Genomic DNA, 13,678 nt, shown 5'->3' with positions numbered 1-13,678 from the left:
AAAGTATCAAACACCCTTTAGATATCCTAACTGGGGAGCAAGGGAAATGGGACATTCAGCCATCAACTCCTGTCAGTCATTGGTTGAGGGCTGTTCCTTGTGCGGGGGATACAGGAGAAAGTCCTCAGACAAACAGCTGCTCTCGCGGGCAGCAGCAACTAAATCCAGTGGGCTCAGAAAGGGTAGCTACTAGGTCCCTGCAACTGAAGATATTTTTAAAATGTGCATTTTAGCCGCACAACCACTTAACAAACTTGCGGAGAGCTAGCACACAGAATGACTCCACCTTGATAATTAATAAAACAGCAACTATAGTTTAAGTCTAACTTGATAGTTAAAAATACAGCAACTATCATAACCACATTCAATTCAGCAAGCATGTGTTGGTTAGTGTATAGCAAAAAAAAAAAAAAAAAAAGGTGGGGAGGGGAGGAAGTAAAAAGGGGAAAAAACCCTACTTCCTTCAATGATTGCAGTCTAGTGGAGGAACCAAAGTATTGAAATAAAAATTGCATTCCAAAGCAGGTTACATTTAGCTCTGCAGTAACCATTCAAAATATTTGGGAGTACAAAGTAAAGACAAAATGCCCATCACATGTAAAGATAGATAGTAATTAATACAAAGCAACCGTGGAAAGGAATGTTTAAGACTATGGCTATCTGAAAAGGGCTTCTGGATGAGAACATTCTCCTATATGGTATAGTATGCATGGTGTCTCAATATGGTTTAAAATGAAAACTCTAGGGGCGCCTGGGTGGCGCAGTCGGTTAAGCGTCCGACTTCAGCCAGGTCACGATCTCGCGGTCCGTGAGTTCGAGCCCCGCGTCGGGCTCTGGGCTGATGGCTCAGAGCCTGGAGCCTGTTTCCGATTCTGTGTCTCCCTCTCTCTCTGCCCCTCCCCCGTTCATGCTCTGTCTCTCTCTGTCCCAAAAATAAATAAACGTTGGAAAAAAAAATAAAATAAATAAAATAAAATGAAAACTCTTAAGTTTCCCTTCTCCTGTTGAACCATTCAGAAACATCCTATGAAGGCAAACTGCCATAAGCTAGATCAAAACGAAACAAAACACCTTTCTGGATTTCCAAAACATCAAAGATTAGAGTGGAAAACTATGGGGAATGGGTGAGGAGAATGAATAGAAAATATTGATGGTCTTGATTTGTATTTCCCTGATGAGGAGCGACGTTGAGCATCTTTTCATGTGCCTGTTGGCCATCCGGATGTCTTCTTTAGAGAAGTGTCTATTCATGTTTTCTGCCCATTTCTTCACTGGGTTATTTGTTTTTTGGGTGTGGAGTTTGGTGAGCTCTTTATAGATTTTGGATACTAGCCCTTTGTCCGATATGTCATTTGCAAATATCTTTTCCCATTCCGTTGGTTGCCTTTTAGTTTTGTTGGTTGTTTCCTTTGCTGTGCAGAAGCTTTTTATCTTCATAAGGTCCCAGTAATTCATTTTTGCTTTAAATTCCCTTGCCTTTGGGGATGTGTCGAGTAAGAGATTGCTATGGCTGAGGTCAGAGAGGTCTTTTCCTGCTTTCTCCTCTAGGGTTTTGATGGTTTCCTGTCTCACATTCAGGTCCTTTATCCATTTTGAGTTTATTTTTGTGAACGGTGTGAGAAAGTGGTCTAGTTTCAACCTTCTGCATGTTGCCGTCCGGTTCTCCCAGCACCATTTGTTAAAGAGACTGTCTTTTTTCCATTGGATGTTCTTTCCTGCTTTGTCAAAGATTAGTTGGCCATACGTTTGTGGGTCTAGTTCTGGGGTTTCTATTCTATTCCATTGGTCTATGTGTCTGTTTTTGTGCCAATACCATGCTGTCTTGATGATTACAGCTTTGTAGTAGAGGCTAAAGTCTGGGATTGTGATGCCTCCTGCTTTGGTCTTCTTCTTCAAAATTACTTTGGCTATTCGGGGCCTTTTGTGGTTCCATATGAATTTCAGAATTGCTTGTTCTAGTTTCGAGAAGAATGCTGGTGCAATTTTGATTGGGATTGCATTGAATGTGTAGATAGCTTTGGGTAGTATTGACATTCTGACAATATTTATTCTTCCAATCCATGAGCAGGGAATGTCTTTCCATTTCTTTATCTCTTCTTCAATTACCTTCATAAGCTTTCTATAGTTTTCAGCATACAGACCTTTTACATCACACTCAGATATCACCTCACGCCAGTCAGAGTGGCCAAAATGAACAAATCAGGAGACTATAGATGCTGGAGAGGATGTGGAGAAACGGGAACCCTCTTGCACTGTTGGTGGGAATGCAAATTGGTGCAGCCGCTCTGGAAAGCAGTGTGGAGGTTCCTCAGAAAATTAAAAATAGACCTACCCTATGACCCAGCAGTAGCACTGCTAGGAATTTACCCAAGGGATACAGGAGTACTGATGCATAGGGGCCCCTGTACCCCAATGTTTATAGCAGCACTCTCAACAATAGCCAAATTATGGAAAGAGCTGAAATGTCCATCAACTGATGAATGGATAAAGAAATTGTGGTTTATATACACAATGGAGTACTATGTGGCAATGAGAAAGAATGAAATATGGCCCTTTGTAGCAACGTGGATGGAACTGGAGAGTGTGATGCTAAGTGAAATAAGCCATAAAGAGAGACAGATACCATATGTTTTCACTCTTATGTGGATCCTGAGAAACTTAACAGAAACCCATGGAGGAGGGGAAGGAAAAAAAAAAAAAGAGGTTAGAGTGGGAGAGAGCCAAAGCATAAGAGACTCTTAAAAACTGAGAACAAACTGAGGGTTGATGGGGGGGGTGGGAGGGAGGGGAGGGTGGGTGATGGGTATTGAGGAGGGCACCTGTTGGGATGAGCACTGGGTGTTGTATGGAAACCAATTTGACAATAAATTTCATATATTAACAAAAAAAAAGAAAAGAAAATATTGATGGTCAACACGTGCATAAATGTAGAGGATGAAGGGGATCCAGGGAAGAAACGGGTGCAGATAGGCCAACATCTCTAACACCACCACAAAAAGAATTTGGGGAAGAAAGAAGTAGGTCTTTCCCACATTGATATCTATTATATGACAAGCACTGTGTCAGATTCTGAGTATATAAGCTGAAAAGATAAGGCTGTGGGAGACTGTATTACTGTCGAATTTACACCTCCTTAGCAGACCTGATTTGGGGGAAGATTACACTTCCAGCCCATCAACACTGGCCTTGGCTGCGGGACATGGCCGATTCGATGGGAGCACAAGTGGCACGTCCTACTCCTGAGCAGGTGTCAGAGTCATCACACAGTCCTACCGTTTCTTTCCCCTCTACCCCGAGGCCTGTAACATTCCAGATAGGTGTTGCTTCTCCAGACTGGATCATAGAGGGAAGAGAACTTGAAGCACGACCGCCACTCATATTTTCATGAGCGAGAAATAAAGCTCTGTTGCTGGAAGCCACCAAGGTACTACGAGCACAGCATCCACCTGCCCTAAATGGCCTGAGAAAAATGGTTCACCATCAATAGTGGAAATGCTGAAAGATGGAGAAGGCTGAAATCTAACAGAAAAAGAAAAAGCCAACAGAGTTAGCAGAAAAGCACTAAAGGCATTTACACAAACATTGCCGAAAGTAAATCCAATTGGAAGGGTTAAGGACAAAGTGGATGGCTTAGCAAATGGAAGCCCAAGTGCTAGTCAAGTGATAGATAGGTGGATATGAGAGAGCAGCGAGGCCCAGAATCATGCGTCCTAATAGAGGGCAGATAATTTAGAGAGAACACCCAAAACCATACATGTGACTTACCTGGATGGATCCAGACCCAGATCAATCTAAAGCCTACAGCCCTAAAAGGTGCAATTAGGAGGCTCTGAATCCCCTAAGGCCCCCTTTTTCAAAATGGTAAGTGTACACCTTGGGGGTACTTAGTGGTTTGTCTAGGGCACATAGAGCCGTGAAATAAACCTAAAATATATCTCTGGAACATCAATTTACTGAGGTTGGAGGGGAGCAAATGGAGAAGAAACCATTCTTTTGTAATCACTAAGCAACCTGTTATGACGTACGATGAAAAACTACAGAGACTAAACACAGAACTCCAAGACGTCTCCTGTTTTTAGCTGTCCGCTTTAGAGCTCTGCTCCGTGGGTCCTTCCCTGCAAGCGTGCAAAGCACTGAGCTAAGGCAGGGCTCATTTCTACCCAGAAGGATGCTCTCCCCTCGGAAGGTAATACAAAGCCTGCCGCAGTAACTGCTGCTTATGAGACGATATAGCCATGCAGGGTATCTGTAAATAGCAAAAAAGTAGCAGGGAAGGGTGTTCTTTTCCCAAATATTTAAGAAACAAAGCACATCAAGTTAATCCCACAATTTCCTCTTCTTTCAGAACGAGAGAATGAAAGAATTCAGGCTTCACTCCATACACTGCATTCACCCAGCTGAAGCAATAAACATTTTTTTAAAAATGAAATAAGAGTCCCAGAAGAATTTTTTTTAGATATCTAAGAGTGGCAGAAAGTTCAAATTATACACTAATGGCTTAAACAGATGAGTTCAATTTAAGCAGATAAACTGAAAGGCTTATTTAAATAACTCTTCTTTGCCAATTATTAAAATTCTTAATTTTCCTCCATGATTATTAAGGTTCATAAATCATTTGGTAATAACCCTATCGAATTTCATCTAAAATTCTGCCTGAATCAGAAAGTAAAAGGCTCTGGAGAGAAACTGTTCACCTATAATATGCCACAGAGAAGTTCTTCTGCACAAAACCTATTGCATAATAAAACTTTCTTAATGTCGTTATCCTATGTGAATCACAAAGATGTTTTAAATTAGAAATAAATTCTTACAGCTAAGCTCAGATTTCACTGCATCTGAAATTTGTTCCGTATTCCTCTGAAAATTACCATTTCAGTAATTCAGCCTTGAATTATGTATTGCACAGAAAACAAATTCAAAATTCCACAACCTACAACTACATGAGTACATTTTCCTTTCTATTTCTTTATGTCGTTCCCTATAAGGTAAGCTCAAACTATTATTCTAACTTGGGGTCACATTCTCCTCAGGTCTTAAGGTAACATGAGGCCAAGTGAGTCTACTCTCTTTTTTTAATTTTTATTTTTGAGAGAGAAAGAGACAGAGCATTAGTGAGGAAGGGGCAGAGACAGAGGGAGACACAGAATCTGAAGCAGGCTCCAGGCTCTGAGCTGTCAGCACAGAGCCAGAGGCAGGGCTCAAACCCACAAACCAAGAGATCATGACCTGAGCTGAAGTTGGACGTTTAACCGACTGAGCCACACAGGTGCCCCTAAGTGAGTCTATTCTAATTAAGTTGTCTGATTGCCAACTAATACTCTTCTTTAGACAAGATCTAAGAAGGACTCACACCTACTGAAGGACCCTGTAGGCATATGGTATAATAACAAAGCTCTGGTGTTAGAGGTTCTTCATTTATTTTTTTTCAATTGGATCATTTATCAGTGTCAGCAGCTGCTGTTTCTCCAGCCCAGACAATGCCCAGGCCTCACTTTCTTCCCACACAGCCAAGGGAATTGGCTTGCTTTTCCTTCCTCATTAAAGCTACTCCTACCCACGCTCTCCCTTGGGTGTCACACTCTTGCAAAGCTAGGGAGAAGGAAGCAGTCTCCATAGTTCCCTTCTGCCAAGCTGTCCTGGAAAACAAGACCGGGTCATTTTGGGTTTCATCATGGAGATAATCAAAACTTAGCAGGCATGCAAAAAGTGTAAAAGGTTTTAAAACCTTACAAAGGTCTGAGAATTACTGCTTCCAGTCAAAAAATCTCTTTATTCCCTTGCTGAGTAGTATCTTGAGGCTGTTGCTTTCTTCCCTTACTCCTGTAAGCACTACTCATGATAGCCACCTCCCCGCCAAGAATGAAGTTTAATTATTTAATGAATTATTTAATAAAATCTAATTAAATAGGTAGAGAAAGAACACTGCAGGTACACCATCATGGAAGGTTTCAGACATCCATGTTATTCAATACAAAGAAATCACAGTCCATACCTAATTAAATGTGTTTCCAAATTGTTTGACATCAGATTGGTCCTTAGTAGCACCAATTCCTTAATTATTTGTATATATGTCTTGGGGTAGTTGGGGTAGGCAAGGAGAGAGAGGGGCAGGTTCCCAGACATACTGGGCTCCTGGATAGATCTCATTCGTGTCTCTCTTTCAGCACCGTGACAGCCCTTCAAACTTTTCAAAGATTTAACTTCTGTAGAATCAAAGGACCATTACCGATCAGTGTTCCTATGGCACTCTGGTAAGTGAACAGAGGAATTACAGACAGGTTTTCTTCAAGGTGAGCCAAGTTCCTGGTAAGAAGAGCCACCACAGACTCTGAACCACGGAAGTGTCTCAAAGTCCTGTCATAGGCACTGGGTTTAAAAGCAGGGCTGCATTTAGCTATTTGATGATTAATGAGTTAGGCTGTTTATTGTTAGATGCACTAAATTCTGAAAGCATTAAAAATATACTAATATTTGTTAATACTTATGCCTAGAACTTCAGGATCCATAAAGAGGTACCATTTTGTTATCTCACCTTTATCCCAGTTACTTCAGACATCCATGTTATTCAACCAGAGTTGAGGCATTAATTTGATTAAATTGTAGGCACAATGCATAGAATGAATTAATAATTTCTAAGGAACTAAAACTCAGGGGAGCAATCACTGAAAATTCAGGGGCAAGCCACATTCTGCCATGTACATGACACTTCTGTGCAATGGTGTGTACCATACAGCCCTGGCTGTACTTGCAAAATCAAACCCAGTGAGCTTTATTTGCAAGGTTATGCATGTCTAGCCAACCACCTTAATCAATAGGTATTAATACCTATTAAACAAGCAAGGACTTTTTGAACTGACTTTTAAATATGGTAAATGTAGAGGTGCTGAGTGCTCAGTCAGTTAAGCATCTGACTCTTGGTTTCAGCTCAGGTCACGATCTCACAGTTCGTGAGTTTGAGCCCCACAAGGGCCTCTGTGTTGACAGTGTAGAGCCTGCTTGGGATTCTCTGTCTTCCTCCTATCTCTCTCTCTCTCATCTCTCTCTCTCTGCCCCTCCCCTGCTCACTCTCTATCCCTCTCAAAAAAATGAATAACCAACTTTAAATATGGTAAATGTAGTACTTATTTACATTTATTGGTAACTTTTGTTATAAAAAGAAAAAGATGGACTGGAAAAAGAAAACGCCACACACATTACAGGAATATTTTCATTAACTTGCCTCTCAGAACTGTGAGTTGACAGCCAACAGTATTGGCATATAAAGTTGGATCTGAAGAGATATAATGTCACAAAGTTGTGATTTCACAAAGGTAAGTCCTATCATCTCATCTGTGATCATGAGCATATAGAAGTTCCCATAGTTACATTATGATTTTTGGCCTTTACTGGACATTTTTTCTCTTGAAAAGGCTAAGTAACATAACAAAGTTAAAACTGGTCCAATTTCTCAAAATTCAGACAGGTAACTCAATCTTGAAAGCCATGTTAGTAAGATTTCTTACCTTTTCGAAGCTCAGAAGAAATTAGTTTATCAAAGAGATAAGGTTTATAGAGCCATAATCAGCACCTTGATTAACAGATGACTAATCTGAATCTACTTATGATCAAAGATAACATTAGCCTATTGAACAGTACAGGTACTATTAGTCTGTGAAGAAACAGAGCTCTCTCTCTGTTACAAGTTCAGATGCACTAAATTGGAAGATGATAGTTTTCAAGTTAAAAGCAGCAGGGTCTCTAATATTAAATTTTTTTTTTTCCACGCTTTGAACTCTTTGTAGTTAACAGGAGCCATCATTAAAAACCTAGCACTGATCTCAAAGAAAAATTTTTCCATTAAAAAATTTTCTTGGGGCGCCTGGTGGCTCAGTCAGTGAACATCCGACTTCAGCTCAGGTCATGATCTCTTGGTTTGTGGGTTTGATCCCTGCTTTTGGCTCTGTGATGGACAGCTCAGAGCCTGGAGCCTGCTTCGGATTCTGTGTCTCCCTCTCTCTCTGCCCCTCCCCCGCTCATGCTCTGTCTCTTTCTGTCAAAAATAAACATTAAATTTTTTTTTTAATTTCTTTTGGCTATATTAATGCAACAGAGATGAGAGAGAGGAAATCCAAGTGGGTTTTGAAATCACATTCATGGGCTAATCATGGTAGGGGGTGGTGCATGGACAGGTGATAGACATCAGAGAACATCTCAGTTTCCACAATTTTATCCCAGATTCCTAGCCCAATTTCCAACTATCCTTGTCAGCAACTCCAAGTAATTATGATCGGAAAACCAAATCTAATATACTATTTACCTTTTAACAAAACAAAACTAGAAAGCTAGCTACTAGTAATTCCATATACATTTTTTCCACATAGCTTCCTTAAGCCAACTAACTTGAGTTCATACAGATCTCTATTCTGGTCTTCTGGAAAGCTGGCCCGCTTGTGTGTGTAAGGGGACAGAATTGCCTAGTTAGAACTATTAAAGTCACCACATGGATGCTGGATACAACTTGACAGTATACTTTATTGCCTTTAGGTAATTGAGTTTGTGATCCCTGAAAAGTAATTCCAATTTCTTCTGTGTGTGTGTGTGTGTGTGTGTGTGTGTGTGTGTGTGTGTATTTGATGCATAAGGAGCTTCATAGGTATTATATAAACCCCTTTTCAACCTTTACCTTAATACCGAGGGCATAGTGTTTAATATAGTAGGGAGGAAACCGACCCAGAAATTAAGGGAAACTCCATGGGACTCCCACCCCAACCATGGCTTCTTGTCCTGTGGCTTATTGTTCAGCGTCCCCTTCTGTGGGACCATGAACATGTCCACAGTAGAAAGGATGTAAAAGTTTTAGAAAAACAACTGCTATGTCAAGTTATTAATGAGATGTATTGATGAGAAGGAAGGAGGTATCTTGGAATTCATTACTCCAGTCATAATATAACATCCAGAACATTCCTGAGACTGCCATTTATGATACAGTAGTTTGTTAGAGCTACCGTAACAAAATACCACAAACAACAGAAATTTATTTCTTCACAGCTCTGGTGGCTAAAAGTCCAAGACCAAGGTGTTGGCAGGTTTGGTTCCTCCTGAGGACTCACTCCTTGGCTTGCAGACAGCTACCTTCTCGCTGTGTCCTCACGTGGCTTTTGTATGCATGTATCCTTGGTGTCTCTCCTGCTCCTTATAAAGACATCAATCCTAGTGGAGTGGGACCCACCCATATGACTTCACTTAATCCTAGTAATGACCTCTCAAATGTCCTAATCTATAAATACAGCCACAACTCTGAAGTGTGCTGGCGGTTAGGACTCCAATATATAAATTTAGACATACACAATTAAGCCCATAATAATATTCTCAAAGCAAGCCTTTAGTAGAGCAATATGACCACAAGGTCTAACACTTACTGACTGGTCCCTTTGTTCCAGATACTGTCCTAAGTGCCACAGCTCTATCACCTCATAATCCTCAAATTAACTCCATGAAGTCAGCACATTTTTACCAGTGAGAAAACTGAGGCATAGAGTCTGAGAAACCTGCCCAAAGGTCATATATCTGGTAGACAGCAAGCCAGTATTGGAGCCTGGGTAGTTTAAACAGCCTGTGGGTTGTTTAAACTCCACAATACGCCTCCAGAGCCCACATGCCTCCTGCCCTCTACCACCCTTTGTCTCCAGGCTACAAAGACACAAATGACAGCTGAGGATAAATGAGGCTGTCCCAAGAAGAATCAACTGTTGATCAATGAGAATAATTTAACTAAAGATCATTTTCTGCGCTCCCATGGTACTGTTCTAATCTTTAAATTAAAATACCAACTGTTCATGTGTTTCTTTACAAAGCTCATGGTTCCACAGAGTACATTCCATGAGATTCATATAGCACGGATGGGTTAAATGGATGGGTTCTGGCACCACAACCCCTGGCTTTAAAACCTGAGCTCTGTAACTTCTAACTGTGCAACCTTGGGCCATCCACTGAACCTCTCCAACCCTGTGATTCCTCATCAGTAAAATGAAGATGGTAATAGTACTCACTTCCTAGAGCTATCACAAAGGCCGAGGGAGACAGCCCATGGAAAGTATCAGCAGAGGGCCAGGCACACACGATGCATTCGGTAAATGTTGGATACCACGATTATCATTCTACATAATATTTTCCAAATGAGAAAATATGCAAAGAATAGGTGTTTAAGAAGTGCTTGACTGAACTAAGTTTGCTACATGTTATATTATAAAGAAATATCTTCATGAGGAATACACAAAACCTCCCCCAAACAAGCTACTTGGGATTTTAGAATGCTTCCTTTATTTTTATGTCTAAGTCCAAAATACACAGTTTTGCTTTCCAGGAAGATTATTTTTTTTAATAGCTTTAAATGTTGCAGCAATAGGGGCGATGGGTGACTCAGTCGATTAAGTGTCTAACTCTTGATTTTGGCTCAGGTCATGATCTCTCGGGTCATAGGATTGAGCACTGGATCAGGCTCTGCACTGTTAGTGTGGAGCCTGCTTGGGATTCTCTCTCTATCCCCCTCCCCCACTCACTCGCTCTCTCTCAAAATAAATTTAAAAAATGTTGCAGTCAGTAATAGAGGATCCTAAAGTACATGGGAATAATTTCTGCAGATATGTAAGAGCCACTGAACAATGGATCTAAGAAACACCAAGCCAATATGATAAACTGCTGTAAGGAAACAAGATAGCATGAATACCAGTGGCCAAAAGAATGATCAAGTTCATGCCCATAATGAAAGCTTTTGTGACATATACTCAGTTTTTTCAGACACAAAGCAGAATTGTAATTGTGGAAGGCTATGAGAATCAAGTGAGACAGTGTTTGTACAAAACACTTTATAAATGGCTAGGCCTATTTGTGGAAAGTCTTAATAATAAGAAATACGTCATCACTGCTTTTACCTAAGCCAGTCAGACAGGGCTTGGAAATTTGTCAATTCTTAAAGCTCCTTAGGAAATTCTTATAATGATCCAGGTTAAGAACATATTCAAATAGATGTGCAATTAAGGAAACCATTATCTTTACTATATTGATATCATCTCAGGCTTGCATCTAACTTGTTACTACCATATGATGGCTCTTTAGAGACACAAGTCAACTGTGCGAGCTGGTTCAGAAGTCTGGAGTGGGGCCCAGGAATCAGTATTTTGACAAGGACTCCAGGTGATTTTGATGGTTATTTGGGAACCTCTACTGCAGTTCGTTGCTGTGTCTACAATGTAATTGACAGTTAGTGTGTTGATGCAGCTGTCGTATGAGACGGCCAAAAAGACACTTAAAAATATGTCTGGATCCAGGTTTCTGTCAGTTACCATCAGACATTCCTTCTAAGGCACCCATCACTTAGATTGGAACTCCTACGCACAGTGTATGTGGGGTGTGCGGGCTGACTGATGAGAGAGAATCACAGACAATGGGAACAATAATACTGACACAAACCTGAAAGTCAATTGCAGCGTGTCTATGGAGATTTTCAAGGCCATTTCAGACAGTCTTCCCGGGCTCAGATGAGAGATATCTCTACTTCTCTGCATCCCATTACCACAACAATACAGTCAATCTGGGGATCATTTCGAGAACATCCAAACTAGGTAATACGCTTACTTCACAAGGGGAAGCGGAAGACATATAGAATTGGTCTCTAACTGGATGCTGAGGAATGGGGTATGAAACCCTCCCCAGCTGGCACAGTTAATTAATGTAGTCAAGTAAAACACAATTAAAGAGAAGTAACAGCACAGGATAGACGGAAGGGAATGATCAAAGTAATAACACAAAGAGCTTCCTCTAGAAGTGATTTCTTAAATGGGTAACAGACACCAAAGGGAGCTGCACAAATAGTGATCCTTGGAATGTCTGCAGTTTGGGTCAGATTTTGGTTAGGTTTCAACTAGACCTTTTTATTTACATATGCCATAACTAAGGAGATATTCTTGCAGATGTGACAAACAAGTAAGAGTAAAGAGGATAAAGATGGATAGGTTTTCCAGGAAATGCTTTTGTTTTCTTCCTCTCCTCTAGCACTAAGGACAGCAACACCTTAATAGTCACAGGAAGCAAGCAGACTCCTTTTGCTCCTATGAAGCCAATGAGCACAATAGAAGAGGCCTAATGGATGTGTCCAAAATGCAATAAATAGAGACACTATAGAGAAATGTAGGGGAATTTGAAGCGCACGGGCCACTATATTCTTTTGACACCTACAGATTTCCATTCTCGGTTCCCTCCCATAGAAGTCGGTTGTATTGGCAATCACAGTGGGTCATACTTACCAAAAAAGGAATCTAAATCAAGACTATACACACAAAACACATCTTTGCCATAAAAACAAGATTATACAGGAGGCTGACAGTCTTAACTAGGGGACTAGTGGCCAGATTATATTCCCTTGCTTTTTGCCACACGGTGGATGTACTACATATAAATCAGTTAAACTAAGAGCCTTGCAGCTGAGCATATAGCCACTTCATGAATATTTAGCACACAATGCAAGCTGCATTACAGAATGAGAGCCTGGCAGTCACAGCCAGTAGACACCCACTGAGCCCAGGGAGTCGAGATGGCAATGGGATTGTGGGAATGCATAGAAATCACTTTTTCAAAGAATACCAATTGGAGTGAGAGTAAACTTGGGCGCTAATGTTAAGTGATGAAACTAGGATACCAAAATGCATCATGATGGAAGTACAGGAATATCACCTCAGAACCCTTTGTCTTCTTTGTACTATTTTAACTGCTTATAAAGAAAGAAGACTTTTGCACCCTAGACCACCAGCTTGACAAAGACAAGAACTATGACTGATTTGTTTATTATTTTGTTTCCAAAGCCTTGTGCTTAGTAGACACTCAATATTGATGTGTTGAGCCAGCCAGGAAATGCTTTTTTGAGAAAGAGGCGCGGGGGGGGGGGCAGGGGTAGAGAGAGAGCGAGACAGAATTCTAAGCAGACTCTGCACTGTCAGAGCAGAGCCCCAAGCGAGGTTCAAACCCACAACCATGAGATCATAACCTGAGCCGAAATCAAGAGTCAGATGTTTAACCAACTGAGCCACTCAGGTGCCCCAGAAATGCTTTTGATATATACTTATCCATGGGGAAGTTCTTTCTGGCCTGTTACAAATATTTACCTATTGTCTTCAGTGAACTGTCCAGCTCCTAATTCATGTCAATCCCTCCAATTGTGTACTAGAGCCCATCTCCAACTGCCTACTCAAGGACATGAGTCAGTTGTTGTTCCTCCCTTTCTCTGTGATTCATCACATTTTCCTTCTATACTAAATGAGTCCCATTAGTATCCCTAGAATTTTGCCATCGTAAGAAAAATGTTCTCTTGACCCCATTTCCTCCCCCAAGTTAGTTTTATTTACTTGCAACCCTTTAAATTTTTTTTAATGTTTATTTATTTTTGAAGGACAATGAGACAGAGCATGAGCAGGGGAGGGGCAGACACACACACACACACACACACACACACACACACACACAGAATCCGAAGCAGGGTCCAGGCTCTGAGCTGTCAGCACCAGAGCCCAATGCGGGGCTTGAACTCATACCTGTGGGATCATGGCTTGAGCCAAAATCTGCCACCCAACCAACTGAGCCATCCAGGTGCCCCTTACCTGCAACCCTTTAAAGCAAAACTTGAAAACTTGCTGTCTCTACACCTCCT

The 13,678-nt window shown here is 41.0% G+C and overlaps 1 protein-coding gene across 2 annotated transcripts in view; it reads right to left on the bottom strand.

The window, feature by feature from the left end:
• AMPH (amphiphysin) overlaps positions 1-13,678 on the bottom strand; it is a 251,490-nt gene that overhangs the window by 113,059 nt on the left and 124,753 nt on the right. The gene's annotated exons all lie outside the window — the stretch shown is intronic.

The sequence above is a fragment of the Lynx canadensis genome, chromosome A2, assembly GCF_007474595.2.
Source record: "Lynx canadensis isolate LIC74 chromosome A2, mLynCan4.pri.v2, whole genome shotgun sequence".
In the NCBI taxonomy this organism is placed as follows: Eukaryota; Metazoa; Chordata; class Mammalia; order Carnivora; family Felidae; genus Lynx; species Lynx canadensis.
This window is presented reverse-complemented; position numbering and strand designations above follow the sequence as displayed.